Raw genomic sequence first — 10,817 nt, forward strand, 5'->3', positions numbered from 1 at the left:
GCTTAGTAATTTTATATTGTTTTCCAACCATTTTTATAGTAATTTTAACCTCCAAATAAGCCTTTTTTGCTGCCCTAAAAGCCTCCCTATTTTCACCCATTGTCGCCCCTCTCCTCCACTCGTAGTGGTGCCGATAAGTTCTCATTTTCTCCCTTTTCTCTTCTCTTTTTGTGCCAATTTTGTCTGCTATATTTTTAGCCAATAAAACTCATTTTTATAGTGCTAAAAATCTTATTTTTGGATGTCCCTAACTAGCCCTTAAAATCCCTCTTTGGTGCCTTGCAAAACAACCCTTTTTGTGGCCAATAATGGTGGTGTGCCACCCCTAAAACCACCATTAGCGGTTGCTAGTTTTTCTTATTTTTACCACCTTTTTCCAGCAAGGTTTTAATCAATATTAACTCATTATAATTAGCCTTTAATTTTTTGTAAGTTAGGAATAATGGATTCCCATTGTTCGGCAACTTAGATTTGAAAAATTGAGAAGCATAAGTGCGGTTGTTTGCAGGTTAATGTGTAGTTTTGATTGTGTTAGTAGGGGATGTGTTAGTTGAATAAATTTGGGTTTTTTAATTGATGTTAAGCTACTGATTTTTCAGTATTATGTCATGTTAGGTGCTGATCTAAATGCTCTGGACTAGCAGTGAGACGTTCACCCTTCGCACCCTCGCTACGGACAGAATCAGTGTAAGTGAACCAACCGATTTGGGTTTTGTAATTAAGATATGGTAACACTAATTTGGTCAAACCCTTACACCATGTTTGGTTGGGGGGGAATGGAATAGCAATTCATCTTTATTCATTGAATGGTAAACCATTCCTTTGTTTGGTTGAACGTAATACTCATTCAAGCGAATTCAAGCGAATGACAGTTACTTCTTTATTACCTGTCTTCCCGTAGTAGCTATTCCATGCAACCGTGACTAACAAAAACAAAATTAAATTCCAGATTAATCCTTTAAAACTTGGACTTAGAAAATATAAAAATAAAATATTTGAAATATTTTAATATATTTTAATATAAAATATTTTATTTCAAAATATAATATGAAATAAAATACTTTAATTTAAATTAATATAAAAAGAAAATAATATTTTAATATAATTTAAAATAAAATATTAATAAAATATTTTATATAATTTAGACTAAATGACCAGAAATGGCCAAATTCTAAAAAAAATTACAGAAATGGGTCGTTTTTCTTCATAATTACAAGAATGGTTTGATTTCCCTAAAACGCGTTGAGCTGGAGTCATTTTCAGGGGAAATGCATAAAACACGTCCAGCTCAATGCTGTTTTCCCTGCTAACATGTAAGACGAGCCCACGTCAACACACTTTAGTAAACCGCTTCCACGTATGCGCGTTTTTGCCCATGTTTTTCTCCTAGTGCCCTAATTGCTAATTAGGGTTTCTAAAATTAGACTTTTGGGTTTAAGGTTTTTTTAATTTCTATGTGTTTATTCATTATAGGTTTAAGTTTAGGTTTAGGTTTTGGGGTTTGGAGATTCTAAAAAAATAAAAAATAATTTTGAGAGGATGAGTTCTGAAGAAATAATTTTGACGAGATGGGTTCAGTTTTGTAGAGAAAAAAACGCTTTAAGTAGGATGCACAATCAGCAAAAGTATTAAAATTGCTTCCAAGTGGACGCCCTTTTTAGTACTGCTGCTTTTGGAAAAATAAATTTGACGAGATGGTTCTGAAAAAATATTCCGAGATGGGGTTTATGAAAAATGCCCCAAATAGTGGGGGTTAAGATTTGCAGAGGGAAAACGCTCCAAGCAAGATGCACTGTCAGCAAAAGTACTGAAAACACTTCCAGCTGAACGCCCTTTTCTATATTGCTTCTGATAGTGTGTCCTGCTCGGAGCGTTTTTCCTCTAAAAATTTCTACCCGCACTATCTGGGGCATTTTATAAAAAGTAGTAGGATGCTATCCCTTAGGATATAAATGACCCATATTTTTTCCTCTGATAGTATAAGTTAGAGCAATGGAAGTTGAAGAAGTTCAGAAGAATAGAATTTCGTAGGGAAGGTATAAGATGATTTTTCATGTTAATATTTCATGTTTTGCATTTCTCTCGATAGATAATTAGGTTGAAATTGAGTGAATGAATTAGTGATATTATTTATTACGAAGCGAAGTCCATGACACCGAGAACGATGTGATTTTTTTATCAGAGAACACAACGCGACTAAATCTTAACCAGAGCACAGAGTTGACAAAACTTCGTAAAAGAATTTGGCAAAAAGTCCTTACATCTTGGAGGCGATGGTGCAGACGCACATCAATAATGGATCACGATTTCTTGAGTTATACGTGGAATTTTCAAGGCCAAATGAAGGATTGCAACTTTAACATCTCTTCCTATTCGAGAGGTAAGAACGGTTGAAAATACTGATACTCTAACCACTTTGTTAGAAATTTTCCATTATGATATCTCAAAATAATCAATGGGAAGGCACTCATCCATCTCAACCTTAGATTTCAATCATGGGAGGCAGAACACCGAATCATCACGTTTTGGTGATAGAACGGAATACACGACCCCTATGCGACACTCATTTAGTGTATGGGACATGCACCTAAGTGGGTCAATGTTTAATGCTGAAAATATTTACTGGGGAATGGAATCAACTTCCAGTGGTTGGCAATTAACATGTGATTTTGGACTTTCCAAAATGTACACGAGAAAGGATAATGTACTCCTTATGACATCCACCGGTGAGGGGACCTCCAACATGGCAGATGTTGGTGGGTTGGAGAACGAAGATGACAATGAATCTAATGTGGATCCACCTCGAAAGCCCAGTGTCAACGGTTCAGAAGTTACATTATTTTCTAAACTGGAGCCTATTCTAATTGAACCTGAATATTGTGAAGGGGGTGAAAATGAAGAAAAAGAAGATCTATGATTCACGGGGTACTCGTCACTAGCCTACATGTATAATGTCGATCTTTCAGCAGAGGATGCATTGGAGTTTGCAGAACTACCACACAATAGGTCAGGCCACGAAAATGCATAATTAGATTCGGGTGATTTGGAAGTGGGCAGGAAGTTTTCCAATAAAGATGGTATTCTCGCAATATTGAAGTAATACAACATCAAGAACAGGGTTAACTTCCGCATGGTTGAATCCAAATTTGAGAAGTTCGAGGGGAAGTGTGCAATGTGCAATCGTAGCTGTTTATGGAAAATCATGACTTTTGTTAAGAAGAAGATAGGATTATGGATAATAAAAAATTTCATTGATTTGCATACATGTGTTGCCTCTGGTACAATATCACTGGGTTATTACGGTTTTATTTAGGTTTTAAGATTATTTCCAATTAATTTAACGTACTCGTAGGTTTGCAACTATTTCACGGGATTATCCAAAGCTAGATTTCAATATGATCACAGGCCTAATACTACCGATGGTGAAAGCTGATCTGAATACTTCTGTGTCATTTTCAATTGCCAATATTTGTAGCCAATTCAATACACGCCTTCGTATCATAATGTGTGGATAGCTAAGAAAAAGGCCTTGGAGAAGATGCAGAATGAGTGGGACACGTTATACAATGAGGTATGGCAGTAGTGTTAAGTGGTGGAGAGGTACGTACTAGGTTGCATAACAGATCTTGAAATGGTTCCCATGTACAACAATGAACACTTGCTCCGTGGGTGACGAGCATTCAAGCGTCAATTTTAGACCTTCAAGTAATACCGAGACGTATTCCATTACTGCAAGCCGTTGGTACAAATAGACGATACCTTTATGTATGGTAGATATACCCATCGACTGTTGTTGGCTATGGCATAGGATGGTAATTGGAGGATCCTTCCAATTGCATTGCAATAACGCCGGGGTAGAAAGCAGATGATTGGGATTTCTTTCTATCTAGGTTGAGTGCGACATGTCTGCCCCCAACTTGATATATACGTCATCTCAGATTGGGGAATTGGAATACTATTTGCAATTGAACGACACGGAAACCTTTGGCATCACACACACCATCGGTATTGTCTAAGGTATGTTGCGTCCAACTATTACCAGCAATATCGATTTACCGTTGAGTGACGACAAGTGGCTAACATGGGTATTAAACCGCCACCAATATTATTTGGTTTGTAATATTCTATTTGTATTTTTTATATTTTTTGGTATGCAATCGTTGCTTTGCATTTATATTGACAAGGTACGAGATTGTAAAAGACCATTTTCATGAGATGTTGGATATATTATGGTTAACTAACTCAGCAGGGGTAACATACCTCACTAGCATACCATTTTAACAGTGGACACAAGTATACGATGGCGGGCTACGATATGGCCACATTACCTCGAACCTGGTGAAATGCATCAATTCTATTTTAAAAAGAACGCATTATTTGCCGATAACCTAGGTTGTGAAAGAGACATACTTTCATTTGGTGGAACTATTCCCAAAGTAGGGGGTGAGTTATGCCGGGCAATTGCAAGAAGTTCATGTATGGTACCCTGTAGTACTAGAACAAATTAATAATGGTAAGGCACAAGCCAACTGCATGTACGTAATTATTCACTTGCGCGACGAAGTATGGTTTCGGGTGACAGAGTTTGAAAGATCGGACCAAGGTATTGGCAAGGGAGTGTACTGGGCACACCTGAGAAATTATACTTGTGACTGTGGGATATTTGACGCATTTCATTTTCCATGTGCTCATGCAATTATAGCTTGTATGAATCACCATTTGGATCTCATTAGCTTTGTTGACGAAGTGAACAAATTAGAAAACTTGTACAATGTGTGGAGATGCGTATCCCCACCAGTCCTAGATGAGCATAAGTGGTCACCTGTATCACTTGCTCCATTTAATTTTTTACCCGATAGAAATTATGTCGCAAACCAAAAGGTCGACTGTGCTCGACTCGATTACGCGACAACATGGAAATTCGGGAGAGCTCAAACCAACAAAGGTTATGCGGGTGGTGTAGAACTTGGGCCATACAATGCCTTCATGTCTACATCAAAATTAAACATTATAATATATGTCTTCATGGGAATTGTTAGCCATTGTTAATTCAAATTAAATTTGATATTTCTTCATGTGAATTTTCAACAAAAAAATTGATGTTTCTTTTCAAATAAAATCTTATTGCTACGCTATGTGAAAATAATCAAAGTAAATTTTCATTTTTTAAAATGATATAATATACAATTCATTAGTGCATATGCTGGTTAGAATCTATGCCACATCAAGGTGGTCGATAGTTACGCGCTAAATTCCTTCTAGGTTTAGCTTTCGGGTAGGGTTGTGGTTGTTGGAGTTTGCCTTCGATCGATGTAGATTCTTACATTTATGTATCCTCCAATTTATAAATAGGTGGTTGGAAAGATAACCCACATTGATAGAACAAAGATCTCGGAGGTGTTTACGTCACCCACGGTGAATGAGCGTAACTATGTTGAGTCCCATAAGCTGATGGGATAACGACTACACTCTTCTTCGGTGCCTCATGCATATATGACCTATACATCATCATAGGCGTCGCCATCATCGGGAAATGAGATGGACTGGGCATATACCACATCGAGGATGGATGTTCAACAGTCCAACCTAACATAGGACTATGAGTAGAAAAATATGGTGCAACATTTTGTGCTTGTGTGAGAATAAAAAGGTTAGGATACATACCAAAATAAGGCGATACATATTGAAAGAGGTGCAGTGAGGGCATCGTTGTTGAGTCCGTCGGGGCCAGTTCTAGCGTGGGCGCTAATGATGGGCCCGCCTCTCCACCCTTTTGTTTTAAAAGGGCCTATCGTGGCCTACTCGTATGAAGATGCCGGCGCCTCGCCTTTTCCCAAATAAATATGGCTTGCCATGGATCCTAAACCATGATATATAATTCAGATCACATGCTAACTTTGGAATGAGAATTGCATCGCAAGTAGGTAAAAAATTATATCGATTATTCCACATGTTGATATATTGTGAATGAAATATTGGCCAATTCGTATTCGGCCGTCGTAAGTCGATACAATGTAGATCATCAAACTCTTGAGGTGCCATTGGAATCGATTGTCAGAATCAAAACTACCGCAACACTCTATCTGCCTCGTGCATCTTGACGATAACGTATACTACCAATGGGACCTTAACGTGCCAGGCATTGGGATTCATTAAGAATCCCTCAGGAATTACTGCACGAATTTTCGAGTTCTTATATAGTTTCCATTCAAACTATATGAACGTGATCAAAACATTAGTTATATATACTACTAAAAACTAAATATGAAATCAAATACATTTTTAGTATATAGTTAAAAAATAAATAAATACATACATCTGCTTTCGATCATTGGTCTAATAGAAGCCATATATCCTCAAGCTCAGTAGGTAATCCCACATAGGTCGGGGCATGGTTCCTCCTATTTAAATAACTTATTAGCATAATAATTTTATTTTAAATCAATTTAACAATGGTAATATCTACTAAATTTTACCTTGCTATGACTGGGAATGTATGGGACTAGTTTACTCGAAGACGTAAAAATGGAAAGTGGTACTGAGCCCATGATTGTAATAGTAAAAGCCAACCACCAATTTTAATTTTTCTTGTTTTGTCGCCTAACACATCTCCCAGTACAATGTCGCCAACACGGTGGAGCCCACACTGAGTTCGCCAACTCCTCTAAATTGATGATTTCAGCAGCTACCTTAGATGTACAAGGTTTCGTGACTTATTCGGCATCAGAATACCCTGGATAATCTGAAGGATGTATGCTCGAAGGTATCGTTCTCTTCTCTCTTCAGTCAAATTCTCTGCCAGCTTCGCGAAATTATTTCATAACCAGGCCATTTCGATCCGACCTTCGTAAATCATCTCCAGAACCACACCCAAAAGATCGTAACCTACGATTCCTAAATCAACAGACTAAATAGACCCGGTGACTAGTGATCTATCCATGGGTAACCCTAACTGTAAATACTCGTCTTCTAGAGTTATAGTACACTCACCGCATGGAAGATGAATGTTGCATATCGGGTCTCCACCTCTCCACCAATGTGCTTATGAGTTTCGGGTTCAACTTACACCCCCGGCCTACAAGGGCTACGTGCAAAAAACCGACTTCCCTCTTTTCTGTTTCAATCAACGGTGATGGAGGACTAGGTAGATTACGAATATGGCATTGCAAAATTCGATCTTTCGACTATTGAGATAAAAATTATTAAAAATACTAAGTTTAATTATAACTATGAAATAAAAAGATTTATAAAGATTAAAATTTATTTAAAAATTATTCTTACCATTTGCAATTAGTTGACAAAGATGTACTTGTTATCAAAACGGATTAGAGACCTGGCCATTGCTAAATAAATAATTGAACACAAACAAATTTTTAATACAAAAACTATTTCTTGAAATTACTAATAAAAAATAATAAATTTAATAATTTAGATAAAAATAGAATTTAGGGAAAAAATTTAAAAGACAACTTGAGAGATTTTTTAGAGTTGATTGAAAAATTTGAGAGATTTAGGAGAGAATTGTGAGAAATGTGCGTAAGGGGTTTATATTTTTTTTTCGTTGTGGGGCCAATGGCTAGTTGTAATAGCTATTAGAATTGACCATTAGAGCACAGGCAAAAGCGTACCTACTTGGAAGTGCTTTACTAAAGCACGCTAACGTGGGCACATTTTATATGTTAACAGGAAAAAAGCGCTGAGCTAGACGCGCTTTTCTACGTTTCCCCTAAAAATGACTCTAACTCAGTGAATTTTAGGGAAATCAGACCATTCCTATAATTATGAAGAAAAACGACCCATTTCCATAATTTTCCTTAGAAATAGGCATTTTATGGTCATTTAATCTATAGTTTAATATAAAATTAAAATTAAAAATGTTATTAAATTATATATTTTTAATTTTATTAAATTATAAAAATCATTTGAAATATTTTAATATAATTTAATATAAAATAATTATATTAAAATATGATTAAATTATTTACTATTTATTATTAAATTATATTTAATAATAATCCTATTAAAATTTAATAACAATAAGAATCATCTACCTAAAAACATTATGCTAAGGGTACTCTGGTCATTTCAGTTTTTTTTCTTATGCTATTACAACATATATTCCATTTAACCAAGCACAAGAATACTATTACATTTCTATTCCATTTCATTTAACCAAACAATTGAATTACTAATTACCGCTCTATTCCATTACAGCCCTATTCAATTCTAGTGAACCAAATGTGCCATTAGAGGGTGTTTTAAGGCTGGTTTAACAACATCTTAACTCGGTAAATTCTGTATTTTAATTTAGGTAGGATTCAAGTGTAAAAGAGGAAGCGTAAATTTTGCAGAGTAGTGTCACGGATTTGCGATTTTAAAGTGTGAGTTCTAACATGTAAATTAAGTGTTAAAATTATATTTTTAGTGTTCAGGTTAACATTTAAGCTTGTTGGTTGGGCTTTCTTAAATTTCTAGAATAAGTGATTTAAAGGTGGTCAAATCAGGTACGTTTCGAGCCCTAACTAAATAGCATGAACGCAAAACTAGTATGGATGGCTGATAAATTGTATGTTTGGTATTGAATGATGTAAAATGGTTGATTTGGATATTAAATGTTGTTGGTTGTATGTATAGCATGTGTTTTTCTGGAATGATAATTGGATGCGTAAGTGAGATGCCATAGAATGAACTGATTGAAAGCTTGCTATACATACACTGGAAAATTCTTTTGTAGCATGTTAAATTTCCATTGAAATTATTATAATATCGAGACATGATAGAATGTCATTAAATTGATTGTGAAATCAAGTGCATGATAAGTATGCCATTAAACTGAATTAAATGAGATATTTAAAGCGTGTAAAAGATGCCATTGAATTGGGATTGAAATGGAAGCATGTACATACTTGTACCTTGTATGACATAATGCATTGGCATGCGGTGGATTATTGTGGTTAACGAAGGAGTTTCGAGGAGTATCGACTGCAGATTAAGCCCGCATTATTGTTTTCAGTGCACTGCATCGGGAGTACTGAGAAGATTGGCGACCATATCGCATATGTAACACCCTAAAATAGGGCCTAGGAATTTTAGGCGTATTTTAGAAAGATTAGCTCTAGAGTGCTCGAAATTTTGTAGCATGGTAAATCGAGATTATATTCAACTATGGCATCTTAGCTGTTCAATCAATTTTTGAAAAATTGCTCTAGAAATCTTAAATTTTAGGAAAAGGACTAAATCGAAATAAAGTCAAAATTATGAGTTTTTAAGAGGCAATTAACCCAGATTTTAAAATTCAGCCTATTTCTTCCTATACCAACGTGATTTCACAATAGGTTTTTCCCCCAAAATAAGCTTTACCGTGCCTTGCTATTCCCTTGCCCTTTCTATTGGTTTTTGTATCCCAAACTATAACACTTTGATTTCCTAGTATTCCCAAGCCAATTACCTTCGTAATTCCCCAAGAAAAACCACTCGAAAACTCTAAAGATTTCATCATATTCTCCAAACGTGGGTTTTTCGAATTTGAGTCAAAACTCATCTAATCTTCGATCGAAGGTAATATTTCGTATTCTTATGAGTTTTTCACGATACCTAGTCCTTAAATTTGAAGAATTAGCCATTGAATCACTAGTTTTTAATAAAAGTCAAAAATGGAGTAATTAATGGTGGATTCTGAGATTTTGGGTAAAAATATGATTTTAAAGTGTTATTCTATCAGTTTTAATGTGATTAAGAGGTTTTTCAACTTACATTGAAGTTTTATTAATGATTTATCATGTTTTAATGAAATTCTGAAAATTGCCTAAAAGATGTCGAAAAATGTCGATACCAGGAACTGAGCATTTTAGTGTAATTCAAAGGTTGGAAATTAGGTTTAGACGATTAAAAAGATGAATGAACTTCATTTTTGGCGAAAAGGTTAAGCATAGACCGAGTTATGAGCATTTTAAGTTTGTTATATTAATGGTTTGGAGCTATTTGGAAACTCAACTTAGGCTTGTGTTGTGGTTTGTTTTAGTGAATCCTTGGCCATTATTTGACTGTAATTATTGTATGATTGTTGTGTGTGAAGCCTTGGTTCATTAGGGCCTTCACCCAGTTAAAAGAAAGACCTAGATTAAGCTTTCAGCTTCTTGGTGAAAGCAATAGTGGTGAGTGTTTAGAATCACTGCCCATAGACACAAGTCATGTGTTATTTGGGAATTTAGCAGTAGCCTAAAACCCTACTCTAAATTTTGAGTGTAAGTTTCCTTGTATCTATATTTATCTTGTGTTTTTGTGCTTATATGATTATGAAGATGTGCTTAGTGATGAGAAGCTCATAAATATGATATGTTGATATAGTAACCGTTGTGAAAAGTGAAAATGTATACATGATATATATGTTAAATGAAAATGATAGTGTTTTGCAAATGATACTAACATGGAGTGATAGTGCACGAATAATCGATAAGTGTCTTGTGTTTGATTTCAGATATTTTGGCCTTGTGATCTTGAAAGCATTGGATATAGTTGGCATGCCATAATATTGTGACTACTCACCTATATGTATAGTTATTTTGGGTGTTGACGCCCTTGGGACATGTTTAGAGGGATAAGGGAATCTGAGCTAAGCTCCATTCAATGGGACATGTAAGAGAAAATAAGGAGAGTTTTAGCTATATGTTTCACTTTTGGGACATGTTTGACTCTATAAGTCTATGTTTGGTGTGATAGAGATCCGTGTATCCGATGAGTGATGATAGAGCTCACTATAAGTTTCATAACTCAAGTGCCAAATTATCTTGTATTGCATCTATATATGTGTGTTTTGT

At 35.4% G+C, this 10,817-nt stretch overlaps 1 long non-coding RNA gene across 1 annotated transcript; it reads left to right on the forward strand.

Moving 5' to 3' along the window:
- The first annotated feature begins 275 nt into the window (after positions 1 to 275).
- LOC121214648 (uncharacterized) lies at positions 276 to 4,407 on the forward strand. Its single transcript, XR_005910242.1, has 4 exons — positions 276 to 508; positions 616 to 687; positions 2,183 to 2,380; positions 2,487 to 4,407. It is a non-coding gene; the product is annotated as an uncharacterized lncRNA (long non-coding RNA).
- The last annotated feature ends 6,410 nt before the right edge of the window (positions 4,408 to 10,817 follow it).

The sequence above is a fragment of the Gossypium hirsutum genome, chromosome D02 (assembly GCF_007990345.1).
Source record: "Gossypium hirsutum isolate 1008001.06 chromosome D02, Gossypium_hirsutum_v2.1, whole genome shotgun sequence".
NCBI lineage: Eukaryota > Viridiplantae > Streptophyta > Magnoliopsida > Malvales > Malvaceae > Gossypium > Gossypium hirsutum.